Source organism: Aricia agestis, chromosome 1, assembly GCF_905147365.1.
Source record: "Aricia agestis chromosome 1, ilAriAges1.1, whole genome shotgun sequence".
In the NCBI taxonomy this organism is placed as follows: Eukaryota; Metazoa; Arthropoda; class Insecta; order Lepidoptera; family Lycaenidae; genus Aricia; species Aricia agestis.
The window spans coordinates 25168857-25191099 of NC_056406.1; the positions used below are offsets into that span (position 1 = coordinate 25168857).

General features: G+C 37.9%; 1 long non-coding RNA gene and 1 other non-coding gene across 2 annotated transcripts; both read left to right on the top strand.

Annotated features, from left to right (window-relative positions):
* Positions 1-1758: 1758 nt before the first annotated feature.
* Positions 1759-8583, top strand: LOC121727041. The gene is made up of 3 exons (XR_006035614.1): positions 1759-1769; positions 6211-6217; positions 8498-8583. It is a non-coding gene; the product is annotated as an uncharacterized LOC121727041 (long non-coding RNA).
* Positions 8584-21868: 13285 nt separating this feature from the next.
* On the top strand, positions 21869-21940 carry Trnah-gug. The gene has a single exon. It is a non-coding gene; the product is annotated as a tRNA-His (tRNA).
* Positions 21941-22243: the final 303 nt, after the last annotated feature.

A 22243-nucleotide genomic window follows, 5' to 3' on the forward strand; every position in this document is an offset into this window, starting at 1 on the left:
AAAATTACAACGATCTCTGGGCGGTTGTGTCACGTAATACGCTTTGTGTTATTCAAAAAAGAAAACTCCGTGTATTTTCGTGTTAATTTGAAAAGTTCAACTTTATATTGTGAACACAATCTGTTTAGTAACTTTGACATTTTGATACAGCGCACAAACAAATTTCGATTTGCGGGGAAAAAACAAAGTTGTATAAATACGGCCATTATAACTCTCTTTCAGACCTGTCCTCCAGGGTTGTCGGAAACGGGAAAACGAAAGATTTTTGAAATTAGGTAGAGTGATTTTTAAATTACATATTATTTTAATATAATTAAATAGATTTGTTGATATTTTACAATGTGCAATAATTGTGTCTAAGGTGTATTATAAGAACTTTTTTACCTTACCCATTTTGCACTTTACAGCATTTATACGTGGGAGAGCCATGCTTCGGCACGAATGGGCCGGCTCGACCGGAGAAATAGCACGTTATCTCAGAAAACCGGCGTGAAACAGCGCTTGCGCTGTGTTTCGCCGAGTGAGTAAGTTTACCGGAGGCCCAATCCCCTACCCTATTCCCTTCCCTACCCTCCCCTATTCCCTTTCCTTCCCATCCCTACCCTCCCCCATTACCCTATTCCCTCTTAAAAGGCCGGCAACGCACCTGCAGCTCTTCTGATGCTGCGAGTGTCCATGGGCGACGGAAGTTGCTTTCCATCAGGTGACCCGTTTGCTCGTTTGCCCCCTTATTTCATAAAAAAAAAAAACTTACAACTAAACCCAAAAGTTGTAAACGGCTAGTTAACTCCTACTTTAGGAGGATTTCAAATTAATTGATATCACCTTTATTTTGCCACAGCTCTCCTTTTTTTGGAGCCAAAATATTTATAATTTAGAACAAACATTTTGATAAGGCGCCTTTGTACGCCACTGCAATGTACCTACAGCCTACTGCTGCAGCCTGCCTCACATTAGTCACACCAATATTATTATAATTAAGGGAGAACGATTGATGATGATAAAATAAAACCGCTCCCTTTGATCATATTATGATAACTGACTTTATTTTACGTAATAGAAAATATGAATATGATTCGCGACATGAAGTGCTAGAATACTATTTATGTACGGTTGGCAACAAAGTAAAATTATATTATTGTTTAATATAAAACCAAAAGAGTAAATTATTTGCAAAAAACAATATTTTATCTTTTAACATAAGCATGATAAGAGCTTTAGACATATTCAATTCACTTAGTCTAATTAAACGACTAAACATAGGGGGAGCGCTTTTATCGAGGCATGTCTGATTTCACCAGATAATAATATTTCGAAAATTCGGGACACTGTACGGTTGGCAACAACTCGTACAGTAGGCAACCCTACTAGACGTCTCATTTCAAGACCCCCGCTGTTATTAATCGTTAGGTCGTTCCAGCAAATAACTTTGTCAATTGCGACGAAATATATTGTATTGTGGTCTATGATTTATATCGCGGCCAGTCTAAATTAAAGTTGAGACCTGACGTCTAAGGTTGACCAAGGTCCTGAGGTTTTTTAAAACGTGAGAGGAATAGGTCTTAAATAAATTAAATACGTGAGTGGAACAACACAATAAGTAACAGTCTAAATTGCCGTTGCTTTTTGCATAAATGGAGGCTTAGCCGAAAAAACGATTTGAAATAAAAAAAAACTGTGCATTTTATGTGTAGCCAGATATATTAGCCAGGCGATGAATTAGATAAGTTACAAGGTTTGTTCAAATTATAAGGGAAAAATGAGTAAATGTCCGTACTATGTTAAAAATTTTAGCTATCGTGCTCTTGAACTCGCGTCTTCAGTTATTGTTGTTTTGATACTAATCGGTGTTCCTTTAAGACTTAAACCGAATATAAAGTTTAGGAGTTCTCAAACTAGAAAGTGAGACGGATTTGTCATATTTTATGCCTTTTAATTGTTACAATACAACTACAATACATTATACAACTACCAATCGAAGATAACGCGAAGTAGCCTAGTTTGATTCATGCATATGTGTAAGCGTGTATCTGTGTATATTTAAACAAAGTGCCCTAAAAATGACAAAAAGCAATTGTGTGCGTAGTCTTGGATTTATTTTAGGTGAAGGTTGAAAATACTGAAATATAAGAAAGCAGATTTAGCCTTAACAGAAATAAGATAGAAAGAAGCCTTTAAAACTTCTCACTATTCAATAGGTTACATAAAATCAAAAAGAACTCCCTTAGTTCTATCTCACAATAAAGACGTATCAGTCTTTGTGACGTGGGAGAGCCATGATTCGGCACGAATGGGCCGGCTGCATATACAGGCATGCGGGACCGGAGCAATACCACGTCCTCACAGAAAACCGGCGTGAAACAGCGCTTCCGCTATGTTTCGCCGAGTGAGTGAGTTTACCGGAGGCCCAATCTCCTACTCTTTTCCCTTCCCTACCCTCCCCTATTTCCTTCGGTACCCTCCCCTATTCCCTTCTGTACCCTCCCCTATTCCCTTCCCTACCCTCCCCTATTACCCCTTAAAAGGCCGGCAACGCACCTGCAGCTTTTCTGATGCTGCAAGTGTCCATGGGCGACGGAAGTTGCTTTCCATCAGGTGACCCGTTAGCTCGTTTGCCCCCTTATTTCATAAAAAAAAAGTCATCAGCGGTTTCCACTATTTATCAAACACCGCAACTCCTCTGTAAATACCTTTAGTTGAGTTACGAAGGCCCTAGGGCTTCCCCCCTGATCCGGCGACGCCCTTGTCGCATCCGCCATTAAAGTCACACAGACAGACGCACTAATGACGTCTGCTCTCACCGAGTGCCCATCGAAGTGTGAGGTTTTTGTTTACGTCTACGCGGCGGCGGGTAGTCGGAAAAAAGCTATGCGTAATGAACGCGAGCACTCACAGTGAGCACTTCTAATTACACTCTTTTTTACTATTTTTATCCGACAGTGATACCAAAAGGGAGGTTATCGTATGTGGATGAGAGCAGAGGAATCGCCTGATAGAATTGCCCATGGATGTTTATTTCGTTGGAGGAAGGAAAAATGTGTTTTCTGGACAGTCGGCATATTGAAATAATATTGTAGGTGCAAGACTAGCTATGGCACTAAACTATAAGGGGAGTCACAAAACTACATACCTATTTAAAGTATATACTTTGCCAATTGCTTCACATGGTTTAAAGCAATTTTTTTCCATTTTTTTCTAATAGATTTTTAGGGAACTACTTATTTAAAACTCTAATGCTAAGTACTGACATACGGTTTTGCTCGATAGTTTTACTCCAAATCGAACAATAACCACCGTGTAGACCGCAAAACTGACAGCTCGAAGGCTCGCTTCGAGCCGGCTCCGATAGAATTAAATATGTCAAATATGTCATTTCCTTCGATTCGGAGTAAAACTATCGAGCAAAACCGTATGTAGTACTTAGCATTAAAATGTTTTACTCGATCGAGCAATCACGTAGAGTAAAAACCACGGCTCGGGCTTTCTTCCACACATTCAGCATTACTCCATCTATATAAAACTCTCCAAATCGAGTAAAAATTATCGTGTGGACCGCAAAACTCACACGCTTGAGTATGGCTTGAGTAAAGCTCGACGGCTCGCGTGGAGTACCTAAGTTTGAAGCAAATTAAATTTATTTAATTCCATCGAGCCGGCGAGCTGTGAATTTTGCGGTCCACACGGTAATTTTTACTCGATCTGGAGTAAAACTATCGAGTAAAACTGTATATGAGTACTAAGCTGCATTATATGCAGATGCAAAAAATTTCGTTAAAAACTGTTAAAATTGGCACTTCAAATGAAAAATAGAGCTTTCATTTTGCATCTACAAGAAAAAAGCAGTATTTCTTCTATTGTGTTGATACACAAATAGTGTTTCTTCTGTTCATAACAGCGAAGATTTATGCTAAGGCGAAACATCACAATCCTTAGCCCTTTTCAATTCAGCCTTAGGAGTACTCGCATCTCGGATTGCAGCAAATTACTTGTGTGTGTACATAATATTATAAGGTTGTCCGGATAAAGCCGGACTCAATCAGGCTTTTTGATTGCGTGTCCGGACTCTGGCCAAAATTAGAGGCAGTCCATTTTTGTAGAGCTTTGAATCCACAATTTTATACGAAAATTCTACTAATTTTAGACGTTTTACATCTAATAAGATGTTTCATGTTGTATTATAGATGTTACATGTATAAATTTTACCTCTTAGATATTTAAATAAAACAGAAGTACACGCGCTACCAAACTTATTGCTATAAAGAAAATTTATAGGTATACTGAAAGTCTCCTGCTTAAGTATAAGCTTTGTCCGGCTTTTCGGCGACCTGGCAACCCTATGTGCATACAACAGTCGACGTCGTTGACAGTTATTGTTAAAGAGCCAATACGAAGGACCTGAGGAAGGACCTTAATATGATCATGCTCCTTTTTCTCTCTTTTTTTTCGAAGAAATTTTAATATCATATTGTGAAAGCCACATTTGAAATAATGTTATTCTGGCTGTTATGTTAAAGGTCAAACGTCTCTTAAGCTCAATTTTAATTAATTTTCAAATATTAACTATATATAAAAGAAAATAAAATTAAGGATCAAAAGCCCTGTCTATCTTTTATCGTAATCTAAAATCATGTTTTAATTTCCCGCTGAAGTTACACGAAAGCTCAGCTATGGCAAATTCGCTCTTATTTCTATAGCCATAAGCTTCAAAAGCAGTATGATACAGACCGTACATTCAATTCAGCTCTCGATGACGTCGTGTACCAATTTACATAACACGCGGGTAGCGGGTTCGATTCTACATTTAATCACTACAAGGCCTAAAAGTCAAATTCATATGTATGGATAAATGAGAATTTCCTAACATGTCGCTAATTTACTACAACATTACGCTATGCCAGTGTTTTTAAACCTGTGGATCGCGACCCCCGAGGGGTCAAGCTTCCGAGGGGGTCGCCAGACGGTCGAGCGAACTATTTCAGTAAAATAACCTATAAGGAGCGATATATTATATTCAGTGGGACAATTTAAGTAAGGAGAAAATTGTTATAATCATAAACATACATAATATGATAAGAAAGCAAAGCAAACAGATAGACAGACAGACAAAATAAGCCTGTCTGTCCGTGTTTTACCTCTTCACAGTTCACGCCCACCGCTGAACTCACCGGATTTCGCTAAAATTTGGGATGGATATATTTTGAGTACCGGGAACTAGGGATACATGGGATACTTTTTATCAGGAAAAATGTTCGGTTACCGCAGGTGAGGGCGTCACCTATGCACTTTTTAAGTGTTTTCAACTCTCGTCGTTCGTTCTTTCTTTAAACTGGTTTTTGGAGAGGGTTTTCTGTACTTGTACCAATGTATGTATTCTTTGACGTTTGGTAAATAAAAATATTATTATAATATTATGTATTTAAAGCTTTATTATATCATACCAGTAAATAATCTTATATTATACCAAAATTATTGAGAAATGTTGAGATTGTAACAAGAGTAATCGCTGTCGATGTTATTCCCACCGGGCTATATTCTGAAAACATATTTTTTCGTCATTTTTTCCCGAATATTGTATCGATTAATAATACATCTTAATTTAAGGCTGTCAGTGAAAATAAATTAATTCCCCAATAAAGGTTCAACGTAATTTTTTAAGAGGTAGATATTTATTTTCATTTTTTTAGCTGGAGCAAAAGAAAGGTAGGCTGTATATTATAAATTATAATTCATATACCATGAATAGAATTGTGTTTTGAAATAAAATAGCCACATGCTAATTCTGACAATACCTACTCTTATATTAATACAAAGTGCCTACCTGCTAACTAATAGTTAAGTTAGGGATTTCAACAAAGTAAGTACTTATCTCAGAATAAATATTATACTTTAGGTCTAAATTTATACGTTATTTATTCCCATGGCCGGCGGCTATCGCTTACTATCGTGACCTGAATGCTTATTTCCTGCTTAATTGCATACATTTTAAGTATGTTATTATTTTTATAAATATTCCGCGTCAAGATTTGACGGACGTTGTTCGTAGAGTCAACATCCTGAGGATGCTCCGGTGTTGGGGCGAAATGCGCGTCGAGGTTTTTAACTTGCATGGTGGTAAGAGGCCTTGCACGAATTTGCCAACATTATTGCTTGTGTGGTGGTGGTGTTTGCAGGTTCTTGCATGCGAGTGTACGCATAGACAGTGTGGGAGAGGAGGGAGGTGCTGTACGCATGCCTATACGTACACTCACACATTTACTTACAGGTTTATTTTGCGAAATATTGCTAAAAATAATAACATACTAAATTTTAAGCTATGGATTTCCGCAAAGTAACGCCATTCTGTTAAGAGCGCTTACAGACGAACGGCACGTGTCAGCGGCACGTGTCGGCGGCAGTCGACGGCAGACGACTGCACGTGTCGGCGGCAGTCGACGGCAGTCGGCGGCACGTATCGGCGGTAGTCGGTGGCAGTCGACGGCAGCCGTCGACAGTTTATCACGCTTGCAGTTGTGACGTAGCGCGTAAAGGTATAGGTCCACAGGTCGGTATCGTACGCAACGGATGTCTCGCATCAAACGGATATTTTTTTTACAGTACGTCCACTGTATCTGCAGCGTACGGATTACCGACTAGACAGTATGTTTATCTTCAAGTTAGTCCAAACAAAGTTTCTAAGTCAAAATTTCTGCTTTTGACTATTCCATCCACACCCTCCTTTTGAGCATTCATTTATTAGACTATTCGATAATCCATACGCTGCCGATTCAGCGGAAGTACTGTGAAAAATTATCCGTTTGATGTGAGACGTCCGTATGATATTGACCTGTGGCCGCTTACCTTTAGGCGGTACGTCACAACTGGGGGCCTACCACCACCTCTACTAAGCGACACAGTTTGACAGATAAGCAATAATTACTTTAACGTCAAGCTATCGATCTTAAAAAAGTAGATATTTCACAGCGGATTTAACAATATTTTGCATTTTTTACTGTTTTTTAGTAAAATTATATTTAAAAAGCGAGTACGGTAATGTTATTGTAATCTTACAAAAAAGCTTTCAGGAAACATGATCGTTTTAGGAAAGGCGTGGTAGGTCCCCTGCAAGCGTCATAAATTGTCAACGGCTGCCGTCGGCTGCCGTCGACTGCCGTCAACTGCCGTCAACTGCCGTCAACTGCCGTCAACTGCCGTCAACTGCCGTCAACTGCCGCCGACACGTGCCGCCGACACATGCCGCTGACACGTGCCGTTCGTCTGTAAGAGCGCTAACTATTCATAAAAGTTACCTAATGACTCCGTCAATAAGCCCTCAATATTAAAAAACTTATTCCTATTAAACTCTTAAGTTCTTAGCGACAATGACCCAATTTTAAAAAAAACTTTTCCTTGCATATTAATTATTAAATATTCTTGGAATTGATTACAAATCAACCGGACTTGCTGCTGCAGTAACAATGAGGGTAGAGTTTTGTAAAATTGTCAAAGAGAATATTCAGAGCAGAGGGCGCTTCTAGAATGTTACAGTAGATAAATAATCCGAACAAAATCCGACATGTTCCACACGTCATAACAGATAATACGGACTTCTGTCCGTATTACGTAGTCGAACGACGAGCAAAACTTTTTGTTTTCTGTAGGCGCTGCCTCTAGCGTAAAAAAAACATTACAGTAATAATTTTACATTCATGATAAATTATATCCCACCAAAAACATACCTGTTAAAATGGGGCCAAGTTCCTATCGGCAAATTTTTGGTCTAAAAAAAGAGTTGGAATCCAATCCAATGCCAAGTTTAGATGCACTTCATCGATCGTTATCATTTTCATCAACAGCCTGATCCATAATAATTCCAATTTGAACGTGGCAGGTTAATTTAATTATATTATTATCTAATTATACAATTATGAATTAATCAAGAGTTACGTATAGCACGAAAACTTGCCAAGTTCAAATTTAGAAGTATTATGGATCAGGCTGTTGATGAAAATGATAACGATCGATGAAGTGCATCTAAACTTGGCATTGGATTGGATTTCAACTCTTTTTTTAGACCAAAAATTTGCCGATAGGAACTTGGCCCCATTTTGACAGGTATGTTTTTGGTGGGATTTCAATACTTTTTTTTCAAGAAATTATACGTATTTTTTTTTATCAATCTACATATTGTAACACACGAGCTGAGTGTCATATTTCATTACGTTAGGAAAATTGGAAGTGGTATCTAAAGTTCGTAGATGAACCGACTCACGCTTGACCGATTTTTCAAATTTCTCAATTTTTTTAATCAACTTATAACACATGACCTGCGTGCCAAATTTCATAACGCTAGGACAATCGGAAGTGGCCTCTAAGGTTTGTAGGTGAACCGACTCACGCTTGACCGATTTCTTAAATTTCTCAATTTTTTGTTAATCTACATATAACACACGACCTGTTTGCCAAATTTCGTAATGCTAGGACAATTGGAAGTGGCCTAGAGGTTTTGATTACCGGTCAGTGAGTGAGTGCCAAAATTAGCTATTTTCACAGGGAGATATTTCAGGATCTACCGAAGCCATATCTATTAAATTTGGTATACTGCTTAAGTACTTGCACATAATTATGTAGGTATAATTTTATCTTTGCACTCGCAATAGGTACTGAGCTACAGGGGGGTCAAAAGTGCGTCGAAACGGTCCGTGTAAATAGTGCATGGAATGCGCGCGGCCTGCTGGAACTTGGCCGCGCACTCATATATATTATATACTCATACATATACAGAGTGTAACAAAAATAAGTGATAATACTTTAGGGTGTGTACGTGTTCCTTGTAGAGAGCTCACTGTGAAAGTCGCAGCGCTGAAAGACCAAACTTTTTTTTCACTTTTGTATGGGAAAACTCGTGACGCTCGGGCCCTTGCCCATACAAAAGTGAAAAAATTTTTTCGTCTTTCAGCGCTGCTACTTTCACAGTGAACTCTCTACAAGGAACACGTACACACCCTAAAGTATTATCACTTATTTTTGTTACACACTGTATATATATATATATATATATATATATATATATATATATATATATATATATATATATATATATATATATATATTATTACTGATTACTGATATATTATATATACAGGGTGTAACAAAAATAAGTGATAATACTTTAGGGTGTGTACGTGTTCCTTGTAGAGAGTTCACTGTGAAAGTAGCAGCGTTGAAAGACCAAAATTTTTTTTCAATTTTGTATGGGGAAACTAGTGACGCTCGGGCCCTTGCCCATACAAAAGTGAATTTTTTTTTCGTCTTTCAGAGCTGCTACTTTTACAGTGAGCTCTCTACAAGGAACACGTACCCACCCTAAAGTATTATCACTTATTTTTGTTATACACTGTATATACAATATACATATATAATATATCAGTAATAAGTTTATAACTTATTACTGATATATTTTTATCGTTTAATGTGGGCTTTTTTTTACCACTTCCTCATAAGTGCCGGATAGACTATCCACCACTTAACTTGACAGATAGAGAGCCTGTTTCACCACTTCCTGATAAAGTGCCGGGTATCCAAAACTTATTTGACAGATTCTCCGAACTCTATCTGTCAAGTTAAGTTGTGGATAGATTATTTGGCACTTATCAAAAAGTGGTAAAACAGCCCCAGAGTATGGAGAATCTTAGGTTTACGCGAGTATCACTCATTATATTGCAAGGTTCAAACACTTACGGATTCTGTCGCGGAGCACTTTTATTAATCCCGACGTTTCGGCTACTTTACAGCGGCCGTGGTCACGGGTGGACTGAGGTGACAGGCGTCCAATTTATTGCAGCAGCAGCAGCGCTGAAAGACCGAATTTTTTTTTTCACTTTTGTATGGGGAAACTCGACGTGACGCTCGGGCCAAGGGCCCATACAAAAGTGAAAAAAAAAATCGTATTTCAGAGTTGCTACTTTCACACTGAACTCTCTACAAAGAACACGTACACACCCTAAAGTATTATCACTTACTTTTGTTACACACTGTATAGTACCCTCGTAGCGTCTAAGCTGGTCCTACCATAGTTATTCTTGTATCAGCTAAGGCTTATAAGAAGTTTAAAACTCAAAGCTTACGGCACGGATCACCGCAAATTGCTTTTGAAGAATCCCCGCTGTATTGTGGAGTTTAACAATAACGCGGGACCTTTACGACGGACCCTTATTGCAAACGCCATAAGTGTCGTAGTATAACAAGTCAAGGATGCAATAACTATGAAGGGTAATGCTTAGCAACAAATTGTTCTTGTTGCTTGGGAACTAAGCAGTCTAAGAATGCGGTCAATCATCACTGATGGGTGCTGACGTCAATACAGCACGGGGTATACTAACGAGTTATTTGGCAGCAAAATCTCGACCTAGTAGAACGACTTTTTTCGTCCTACAACGATTTTGTATGTGATCGAATTGTTAGTAAATAGTAATACTATAGAGAAAATACGTCTAGCAGGGGCGTAGCTACCGCCGTATCAGCCGTATCAATTATACGGGGCCCCGACCTACGAGGGCCCCCCAAGGTGCGTAAGCAAAAATTAATAATAACTTCCCAAATTTTTTAAATTTCAGAAAAGAGAAAAGTAAAAAAAACTATTTCTTTTTTCCCGAGTAAAGCGTGCGTTCAAATTTTAAGAACTTCGGTCAGACCTGTCACTATTGCCCATAGAGGCAGAAACTTTAGAAAAACTAAAGTTATCATCAGCTATGAATGATTTAATTACTTAATCAGTTTGCCGAAAAAGGGCAAGGAGAGTTAATGTTTAATTTGAATTGATTTTAAATAATGTGACAGATAGATAAGTAATTATTATGATGAATAAATATTTCTTTTAATTTTATGCAAAATATGTTTTTTTCTTTTTTGAGAAATCTTTACCCTTCCTATGGGCCCCCAAACAAATTTTTATACGGGGCCCCGCCAAGGTACGCTACGCCCCTGACGTCTAGTCAGGTATTAACTCACCATTTCAAAATTGTTTCGTCCTACAGCGATTTACTTGATAGAGCTGTTAATAAATTTCAAGAAAGCTCGGAATTGCCGAAAGCTTGCATCATTATGAATAAACTTTAAGCTTATATATCACGGTAGATAACAACAACTTCGAAAGCTGAACTTTCACAATAGTGCACCTCCGAGTGCACACGAAACTTCGTAAACAATTTAACGATAAATTAAAATAAAACGATACTTTATTCCAATCCACATTTCACTTGTTTTGGTAACGTTATTATAAAAGTTTCAGTACTCATCGCAGCTGTAGTATAATATAAATATTATGCGGTAGAGTAGCGCAGTATTTCAAGTCAATTTCGCTCAGCTGTGGCAGGGCTGTAGCTAAAGTCAGATTTGAGGTAGGGCAGCATTGGTTACAGGTAGGGCGGAAGTAAAAAAAATCATAATTGATTGATTTTCTTGGGTTTTTTGGTATTTTTAAGGTAGGGCATTATGATTTTAAGGTAGGGCATTGCCCCACGATGCCCCCCGTAGATACGGCCGTGAGCTGTGGGCTCAACAAAGAGATAAGTTTCATATTATGACATATTACTGCAATGTTTTCAAGCTAAAATTCAGCACAAAAATTGGTATCCTAATTGATAACGTATCTGTTAACATTCTCATATGACCACTGACCTCCATTATACAAGTACGCTGGACTTATGACACCCTTTGAAATGACTACCGTTTTTTGTGCCTATTTGAAGCGTAATCAGCGCCCCCAATGCGGGGGAAGAGAAGTAAATCTAACGTAAGTACCATCGGAGCAGATTCGTAATTTATACTCTCATTGGGCATTTAAGATCCTAAAACACACTACATCTATACAAAGCACATTGGAGGTGCTGGATACATAAACAAAATATATGTACCTATTTTGTGTCGCGTAATTTGTTTTTTTTTATTATTATAAGTCTAAACTGTCCTAAAGGCCTCCCCCAAAGACTTCCATCTGTCTCTCTCCTGCGCCACCGCTGGCCAGGATAATGTCGTCAGCAAAATGGAGATTCGTTAGCCGTTTTCCGCCAACTTCAATGTTCCTCGCCGCCCAAGGATCGCTCACACAAGTAAAGACGTTGGGAAAGAGCGGGTCACCCTTTTTGACACCCTTGACATAATTTGTACTATCTTATTATTGTATTAAGGGAGAGACAGCCTTTTACTAGTACATGCTGGGTCGTCTTGCTCTTTAAAGTTATCTGATAGCGTGGTGCTAATGTGTCATGCCCGCACTGCGCATAATTCACTTCCTATGAAGTTGGGCTAGTCTGGCTACTGTATAATTTTATGCTGTAGCTGTAGCGCAGTATTTTTGTAAGCTGAGGTTTAAAATTTGTGCGGTTTTTATTCATTTTAGTATTGTATATTTTTGTGGCTTGGCTTAAAATGGAATTAACGTTATTGAATACAAGTCTTTATCACCTTTGAGTTATACGATAATTATATAACTCAAAGGTGACTGACTGACTGACATAGTGATCTATCAACGCACAGCCCAAACCACTGGACGGATCGGACTGAAATTTGGTATGCAGGTAGATGTTATGACGTAGGCATCCCCTAAGAAAGGATTATGATAAATTCCACCCCTAAGGGGATAAAATCGGAAATGAAAAATTGTATACTTCTTAACGCGAGTGAAGCCGCGGGCAAAAGCTAGTATTAAATAAAGCTTCAAAATCTTACAGAATAGTAGTATGGTAGATTTATCTATATTATGGAGTTGGTAAAGTCAGCCTAAATAAGCTCGTCTTGCATAATGTGATTTCTCTAGAGTCTAGTGTCTTAGCGGCCTTTTACATGATAATTTTTGGGCGCAAAATTAATTTTTATCATAAATCTAGATTATGCCCTAAGCCAAATCGTTGGGGTAAACCCTAAGGGTTCAATGACCGTAAGGGCTCCCCTTAGGGACCAATTACACCTAAACTAAATAGCCCTTGAACAAAGATTTGTTTATGGCCTCTTTTTGGGTTAATTCTTCCATTTCTGTCCAGATACGACCAATTGGTTTTATACCGGGATAATCGGAAACATTCGAATGTACGAAATAATTATATTACATAGAAATTCAACGACCCAGAAATATAAATACAACCTCAGATATGAATGGGTATACAACGACTACTTATACAGTGTATAACAAAAATAAGTGATAATACTTTAGGGTGTGTACGTGTTCCTTGTAGAGAGTTCACTGTGAAAGTAGCAGCGCTGAAAGACGAATTTTTTTTTCACTTTTGTATGGGCAAGGGCCCGAGCGTCACGATTTTCCCCATACAAAAGTGAAAAAAAAGTTGGTCGTTCAGGGCTGCTACTTTCACAGTGAACTCTCTACAAGAAACACGTACACATCCTAAAGTATTGTCACTTATTTTTGTTACATCCTGTATACAGGTGTAACAAAACAAAATGTACTTAACTGTGAGTACGTGTCCCTTGTATACTCGTAATAGATTTCAATTTTCACTGCGAAAGTAGCCACTTGCTGAAAGAGTTAGGTTAGTACTCCTTATTCAATTTCAATTCAATTCTTTATATATTTATTTGCATAAAACATAATAATATCATAATAAAATATGTTACAGTCCGGAGTAGACAGTAGGTACATGTTTTTTTGTTTTTAAATTTTTCAAGTCGATTCATCGCATATTCTAAAACGAAACAAAAAAACACGCATAGACGCTTCATAAGGAAATATTCAGCTGCAATAAACGAACAAAACAACACGTTTTTAAATTGTAATACTCGAAGAATATACGTGAAGAGAACACTCTTTTTTATTTATTATTTTTATTTCAACAGAGCCTTTTGGACAGCATTATATACATATTATCAAACAGCCAATTTACCGGTACTTGTGTATGTTACATACTAACAAGAAGATTTCATCCGGCTTATGGTCGAGAAAACAAAGAGTTGACTCCCCCGAGGCAATTGTAAAAGTTGCGTCCCGTCCGTAGCGATTGAAATTTTAAACTTTGCAAATACTTTAATGGCTGGAATTTGTTGCAATTTCTTGTGTTCTGGGATCAGTGTTTAGTTAAGTTTAGTAAATGTTATTCTAGTCATGAAATTTCCTTAAAAAACTGGCCAAGTGCGTGTCGGGCCACGCGCATTGAAATTTTAAACTTTGCAAATACTTTAATGGCTGGAATTTGTTGCAATTTCTTGTGTTCTGGGATCAGTGTTTAGTTAATTTTAGTAAATGTTATTCTAGTCATGAAACTTCCTTAAAAAACCGGCCAAGTGCGTGTCGGGCCACGCGCAATATAGAGTTCCGTAGTACCGCTAGTTTTTATTTTTATTTTTTGTATGGTCAATGAGGCGCTGTGCAGACGACGACGGGGCGGGGCGGGCCGGTCAACTTCGCTGCGTATACCCGTCGATGTCTGCGGCTGCCCGCGCCGCGTACGCAAAGCAGTTAGCAGACGCCATCTGCGTTGCTGCATGCCCGGCGTGGCTCACACAAACCTAAACTGGTTTGTGTGATCCACGCCGGGCAGCCGCGGACATGCAGCACTCGTGCCCGCCGGGCACCTGCGGCGCGGTCTTTTTTCCCACCGTGTGCGTTGGTAATATCTAAGGAATCCCTTTGTGCTATCGTTTGGGACCGGCCCGCCCGCCCCTTCTTTTGCAAAGCGCCTGAATGTAATACATTTTTTTAGTTAATCGACTATTACTCTATAACTTATGAAGTTTACTTAGCCGTGATAGTTTTTATTTTAAATTCAGCATATTTCCTACTTCCGTGAATTTTTTCACATTTCCAGAAGCAACCGTTTAGCTGGTAGAAGGGGGGGTGGGGGGTACACTGGACTCTAACGATTTTTAAAACTTAATATTTCACAAACAGATACCTAAATCGTAAAATAATCTATGAATACTCATAATATTTTAAAAAAAACCTGTCCAACGACACCTCACACGATAGGGTGGACGCAAAAAAAATCATCCCCGCTTGATGTGTAGGGAAGGTACCATAAAAAATATATTTTTTAAATTTCATGTACCATTTTGTCGCCATCATTAATATGTGCATTCATGCCAAATTACAGCTTTGTAGGTCTTACAGTCTCTGAGAAAAACCACGGACAGACAGATAGACAGACGGACAAACAGACTTACAGACCGACGGACAGACCGAAACTATAAGGGTTCCTTGTTGACTACGGAACCCTAAAAACGAAGTATACTCAACACTCGTTGTGTTTCAGTGCCTGTGTATGTGTGTGTTTCAGTGTATGTGTTAGGGTCAAATCAGACCGTAACGCGACGCGTAGTTATTATGCATTTCTGTACTGAATTGACAGTCTTACATGACGTCTTGAAGTCTGTCTTGAAGTCTGTCAATTCAATAAGAATTAATGCATCTACGCGTCTCGTTCTCATCTAAATTGACCCTTAGTTTTGACGACAATTTTTTTACACCGTGAATTACTTACTTTTTTTTTTATGAAATAAGGGGGCAAACGAGCAAACGGGTCACCTGATGGAAAGCAACTTCTGTCGCCCATGGACACTCGCAGCATCAGAAGAGCTGCATGTGCGCTGCCGGCCTTTTAAGAGGGAATAGGGTAATAGGGGAGGGTAGGGATGGGAAGGAAAGGAAAGGGAATAGGGGAGGGTAGGAAGAGGGGTAGGAAAGAGTAGGGGATTGGGCCTCCGTTAAACTTACTCACTCGGCGAAACACAGCGCAAGCGCTGTTTCACGCCGGTTTTCTGTGAGAACGTGGTATTTCTCCGGTCGAGCCGGCCCATTCGTGCCAAAGCATGGGTCTCCCACGTATAAACTACTTCTTAACTACCCGTTACTTTTTTTCATTCGGATTGCGAATTATTGTCGAGTATGGATATTTCAGAGAGTCTGAAACTGCTTGACCGATTTTGGTAAAAATCAGATATAGTACTCCGAGTGAAGAAGAAGAAAAAAATGATATCTTCGTGTCCTTTAGTAGCACCAAGTCCCAGGAATCAAGAAAGCCTTCAGAATATAAAACTAACTTGAATATATTTTATTTTATAATTTTCCTAAACTCTCCTGTTGGGGGATATTGCCGAATTATATTTTAATTTAAGAGGGATAGAGGGTAATCCATCGTAGATTACCTCCGCTCTCTCGCCCTTCAAATATTATAATTTAAGATGCGAGCCCATACTTAGGGTGTCTTTTCGTTTTTTACTTTAGCTCAAGAAAAGCCGCTGCCAAAAATCAAATTATTATATTATGTAAAATATGTATAACACGGTTTCTTTTAAATTATATCATCTAATCAAATGAATTTCAAATGTATTTAGTCTTTCTAAAACTTGAGAACGGCTGAACCGCTACCTTAGGTAGTGATCACGTAAAAATAGCGATCAACAATCCACGCATTGCTTTCGCAAGATATGAGATACGGGGGCGGATTTGGCTAATGTTCGTCTTGAAGTATTCGTGGAAGTTCAGCTTACCTAGCATACGCCAACGAGATATCTCACTCTACATGTTTTCTCGATGTTTGATGGTTTGTCTCTTCATCTCTATTCACCCTAGCATGACAAACATTTTGTCTCGCGTAGATCTATCATCGAAATAACACATTTTTATAGAGTTTGGTCGAGTCGGTCGCCTCGTGTCATAATGTCAAAATTTAATTATCTCGAGAGTGAGATATCTCGTTGGCGTATGCTAGGTAGGCAGGGAAGGGTTATACGTTGAGAAAATTTAGGAGTTAAGTAATACGAGGATCAAGGACTAACTAGATTTAATATTTAAAGTAAACGACAAGTGAAATATTTCGGAAGCATAATATATACTTACTACTAACCTGTCGATGCCTGCACTTTATTGATCGGATTGATATAAAATTACGGAATGGGAAATACGAAATTTGAAAAATGCCATTTTGAACTTCCGCCATCTCCGCTTTACGGCGCTGTAAAACGGTTTACGGCGAAGTTAAACGAACGAGACTTTAAACCGGTAACTGTTATTACAACTGCACTCAACAATTGACAATTTTATGTATTACCATCTAGATTTCATTTGCGCTCCTTTCTTTTATTGCTTACAGCATTTTGATTCTCTTAAGTTTCTGAATAAAAACATTAAAAATACAGGAAAGAGAAGGTTTTATTTGCACACTCATGAAAATATATACTTACGATACTGTGACAGGTATAGGTGTTGTTTAAATCGGTGGTCTTCACAGGTGGTCTTACTATAATATATCACACTCATAAAAATATACTGTGATAGGCATGTGCGCTGAGTAAACCGGTAGTTTTACCACTTACAAAATTTCAGAAACTGCTGTAAGTTACATCAGCAGTTTCTGAAAGAAAGTAGACTTAAAAAACTAATGTTAGGGCAGATCGCGATCCTAATTTGGTCGTAATATTATGTCAAGTAGGTACCATATCTACAGAATAACGTAGGTCCATCATCACTCTATGAATCAGTTTCCATTATTGAATCCACAGTTACCTATTCATTCAAGCATTTATTTGACACCCTCACTGTGCAAAATTTTATATCACGAAATCCTCAAGGTCGTGATAAGTCCATCCATCATTTTTCCTTTCAAAGGAAGCAAACAGAAGGGTCGGTGATAAAAACGTAAGTACAGTTCTGATAATTGTATGTACTGTAATTGTTTGGAGATGCGAGAATCGTAGCGAGCTGGGCACATATTGGCATAGCGCAGGGTGACCACAAGTCTGGGCTTTCCACGGGACTTTCGGCTTTTGCAGAAAATCTTTTGGGAATAACCGAAGGTGTAAGTTGACCGAGCGAAACCGAATAATTTTTTAGATTGTGAAACACACTGCAAAAGGTAACTAGTAAAACATTCAACTATTGGAAATTTACGAATTGTTACTTCAAGTCCTATATTATTAAATATTGACATTGCACATTGTATTGTTAGCGGCACCGGCATAATTAAGTATCTATAATTTGTCGAGTGTTGAAAGTTGTATAAATTATGAACATCTCATGATTCAAATTATTGAACTACGATGGATCAATAAATAAAAGCTTTTAAAATAGCTTCGCATACCACGTTGTCAACTATCCATCACGATTCTTGGCCATTATCCCAGCGTAAAAAGCTTTTGTAGAAAATTCGTAATTCAGTATAAGTTCCCACGTAAAATCCTCAATAAACCTTACTCATAGCCACCCGAGCGGTCTGTAAACGCCTGTTCCCGGCTCGTGTAAATAACAGGATTTTAGACCGAACTAGACTATTCTCAAATTTTCTATTCGGCTCAAATTTCAAAGCGTTTTTGTAGACTTCCAAAGGGTTTTTCGACGTTCTGTTAATTGAAGTCATGAGTGGACGAAGTGGGTAACTAGCAACTTTTACAACAATATAAATTACTCATTTTTTCCCAACAAACAAACCTTGTAAGTTGTAACTTACCTACAAGCATACATCATCATCTAGCTAATATATTAAGCTGTACTTATATAGAATCCATATTTTTGTATTTCAAATCATTTTCCCGGTCCTAAAGCCTCCAATTAAGCAACAAACGTCAGTTTTGAAATTGTTAGTTACCAGTCTTCAAATGTCTTCAAATGAAGCTATGATATTGGCAACGGAAACTAAGAACAGCGGGTTATTTCGTACTTGATCTAGTTTCAAAAAGGTTCAAAATGTAGGGAGTAGATTTCTCATCTCCCGAGTCCTAGCGCAGTTTTGTATAAGGGTTGCAATCTAGGGACCAAGAAGAATGCATGTTACTAAACACAAGTTACAACATTCTTATATTTTATTCTATACGTAAAGAGTCAAAACTAAATTCGTCTGTCTGTCTCGGGCTTCATTTGATTTGTACATGGCATTTAATTTTTTTCAAATTATTTTTCATATTCGTAAATCCGCATAAATTTCAGAACCAAAATACATTCGATTCCCATATATCTTTATAAAGAAAAACAATTGGCAAGTAACCCTTTGCCTGTCAGACACTTAGCATTGTTATCCCTATTCAATAACAACAAATCAAAGTACACAAAGCAAGCGATTTTTCCTGTGAGCGGACTACGCGGGATTTGCGGATTTTCCGGGATTCGGGGATTATTAAGGCTCTCGGAAACTTGGAGACTTTCTTGGAAATTCGCGTGCATTACGAAGTATTGTATCTTATTTATTTTTAAAGAAATTAGTGCGTAATTTCATCGCCAAATGGCAGTGGCATTTTTTTTTAATCTGACTTTGGTCCACTACACATTCTTATAACTGTATCTCCTGTGTCGCCAGGATCGACAGCGGTACCTATTGTAAGCTTTATGTTTAGTTTATATAATAATTTACGTTAAACCTTATTGATATATTTAATTATCTCGGTATCAATAAATATTTCTTGATTACAAAATGTAAAATGTAATGGTAAACGTTTTGATTTCTGGGAGATTGATTCTAGTGAAACAATATGATTCTAGTGGAAATAGGTCGGGGAAAAATGAAGGCATCTGCCGTTGACGTACGGAAAAGAAGGCAGGCTAAATCAATCTTCAAGAAACACAAAAGTCTTAAATGCATGATTATGAAATATTAAGAGCATTTTGTACGTAATATAGCATAATAAAGAGTTTGAAACATAAGTATTGAATTCATTGTTAATACTATATAGCGAACCACGAAAACCCTTTGATATTAAGCAGCCCGAATTTGATATTAAGATTATCAGGCAGCCCGAGGGACACGCTAAAGCTGTCTTGGGACCCGCAACAACTTTTTATGGGGAGGGAAACTGTATACTACTCCTCCTATCTTCTTCTGATGGCAGAGGCAGCTTAAAAAAATATAGATAACTAGATGACGTCCGCAATTCCGTTGCACCGAAATTCGTTTATCGCGCGGGAACCGTACATTTTTCCGGGATAATAAGTATCCTACGTCCTTGCCCGGGGGCCGGGACTCAAAGTATCTCCATACCAAATTTCAGAAAAATCGGCTGAGTGGTTTGGGCGTGGCTGCAGGACTGGTCATAGACAGACACACTTTCACATTTAAATAATTAGTATGGATTCAAAAATGCGGTTTGTCCATGTCGGTCATTTGACAATTTATACAGACTATGAACATGTATATTCGACATTCGTCTATGATTGCCCATGATTGGGATGTAATCATGGTTATACCACAGAATAGATAATAGTACAAGTTATACTCATATATCTAAGGCTTACGAGAGGAACCTGTTGAATTAGAAATACTTAATTATAAATATTATAATATTATGATGACAGTATTTCAAAATTTCTATCGAACTCACAATTATATAGGTATTTAATATTAATTTATTATGCACTTCGCTTCGAAATGTATAATTTTATTCAATGTTTAATGAATAGTTACTTATTAAATTTTATTACGTGTTAAAAAATGAAATGCAATGCACTTGTAAATTCCTTTCAAATGTACAATATCCGTAATTCGCATGTTTAAGTGGCATGCATACATCAAACCTGTAGGTAATTAAATAGCAGTAGCTACTACTGAATATGCCAGCTGCACGGCGTAATATGCCGCGATTAATTGGCTCGTGGTTTTGACACTTGGCATAATGTTGTTCCTCCTGACATAGACGCGAATAATTTAGTAGAGCCAAAGTATTAATAGTAGTTTTTGCGTGAAAGAGTAACAAACATCCATACATCCATACATCCAAACAAACTTTCGCCCTTATAATATTAGTAGGATGATGTAATATGTATGTACTATCAGGGAAGTTGATTCCTAGGCAGATGGAGGGGGGATGGGGGATAGTTTGGTCGCGTTACGTCAAACCCAGCCACGTCACAATTAACATTAAATTGACATGACCCGACCAAATGACGTTGGTCTGTCAACTGCCTAGGAACCAATTTCCTCGATGGTACACTACTATGATGTTTGCATTTAGAAAGCGTACGTACTATTTAGTAATATATGAAGAAAGGCAAAAAATATATACTGTAACATACTGTATTAATAATGCGGCGTTACAAATCACATTACACGTGATGTATCACACATGGCACTGAAGCGGGAATGATGGCGGGAACATTTTTTGCCGCCAACCCCCGCAGTAATCACGAACTAAAGTCCTTCCCCAAATCTAATTTGATGTATGTTAGTAATATTATAATGGACATTGGACAGATATTATTTCGTTGCCATTAGAGTCATACCTAAATAGGCGCAGTTTCGAAAAAAGACTACGGCTGCATAGAAAACCGATGGAAAATTAGAATTTTGAGGAATATTTTACTACCAGTCATTGTGCAACGGAGTTGCAGAAGGCGGGGTATAGAGATACTTGGAGTCCCGGGAAAGGACGGACATAGGAGTATCCTTAATGCCGGAAAAGGTACGGTTCCCGCGCGATAAAGAATTTTGGCCCAGCGGAGTTGTGGGCGACATCTACTAAATTACTAGATGATGCCGCAACTAAGTTGCACAAAAATTCGTTTATCGGGAACTTAATTTTTTCAGGATAAAAAGTATCCTATGTCCTTTCCCGGGACTCCAAGTATCTCCATACCAAATTGCAGCAAAATTGGTTTAGCGGTTTGGGCGTGAAGAGGTAACAGACAGACAGACACACTTTCGCATACTTATTTATAATTTTATCATATGGATAGCATACTAGAAGGCCTTGTCAAATTTACCTACTGCTATTATTTCGTCTGCAGCGCAACAAAAAACTTATTGCAACACTTATTTTAACAATGCTTATCAACTGTCGCTGATCAAGCAAAAAGTTGCGTAATCAATGGACTTTGACATCTAATACCTAGTGATAAGGTGGACCTTCACTTTGTCATTGTAACCCGTTAGGTAATTTCGGCGACGCAGTCATATCTCCGATAGCCGTGATCGTCTAGTGGTTAGGACCCTACGTTGTGGCCGTAGTAACCCAGGTTCGAATCCTGGTCACGGCAGCCGAAAAGCTGTCACGGTGGAGTAATTCTTTTTTAGTGTTCTTTTACCTCTATAATTCTTTATCTAGCTGAAATGGTTTTCCGTTTTTAATTTTTATATTTTGAAAATTATTTAAGTATCTTACCCAATGTTAAAATTTTTATTTATTTACATATTTATTTAGGCATATTTATTTTTTGTTACGTAGTAGGTTAAATTTTTTATTCTTTTTGTAATTTTTGTTTCTCATGCATAATTATTGGGCTATTAATATAAATATTATAATACAACCAGCTTATATTTAGAAGTTAGAACCATTACCA